Below are 793 nucleotides of genomic sequence, written 5' to 3' on the forward strand. Positions count from 1 at the left end.
CAAGAAATGAGTCATTTCCCAGAACATGTTTGTAAGAGCCAAAATATATATTTTGCTTATGTTTATTGTTTATTTGTATGTATGCACAGGTATGTCACATCTGGTGGTTGACACATGGGTGTGGTTTAAGTTATTTAACTGGGCATTTAAATCCCTGGCGGGAATGGAGACAATAGGGTTGAGTGAGCTCTGATATTTTCTGTTGACCGTCACGTCGGATCACTGTATTGTAAGTCTTTATTTCGTTTGCTAAAATAAAACCTATAAAACTGTCAAGTGGACTGATTCAATGAAGGAACGAGTCACAGATGCGAGCCCACTTAAGCCTCTCAGCGGCCTTTTTTATTGATAGCAGTCGCTACAATTTGTCAACAGAAAATTAGCCGCATCTAGGACACACCTGAATGGACCGGACTCCATGGATTGATCGCATGGAAGCACGGATGGATTGGATCTCGGAGTTTTGGAGTGAATGGACATTGTGATAATTTGGACTCTCTCTCTTCTCTTCCGCCTCACATTGGAGACGCCACAATTGACAGCCGGCGGAGGAAATCTCACCAGCTCACAGCAGCGCATCACAGCCATCAGAAGCGGTAGGCTGGGGCGCTGGTGGCTTAGTGGTGGAGCGGGCGCCCCATGTGCGGGGCTGTTGCCGCGGCGGCCCGGGTTCGGCTCCAGCCTGTGGCCCTTTGCTGCCTGTCACTCCCTCTCTCTCCCCCCTTCACGCTTGTCTGTCCTATTCATTAAAGGCTAAAAAGCCCCAAAAAATATCTTTAAAAAAAAAAAAAAA

This window comes from Epinephelus moara, unplaced genomic scaffold (assembly GCF_006386435.1).
Source record: "Epinephelus moara isolate mb unplaced genomic scaffold, YSFRI_EMoa_1.0 scaffold812, whole genome shotgun sequence".
NCBI lineage: Eukaryota > Metazoa > Chordata > Actinopteri > Perciformes > Serranidae > Epinephelus > Epinephelus moara.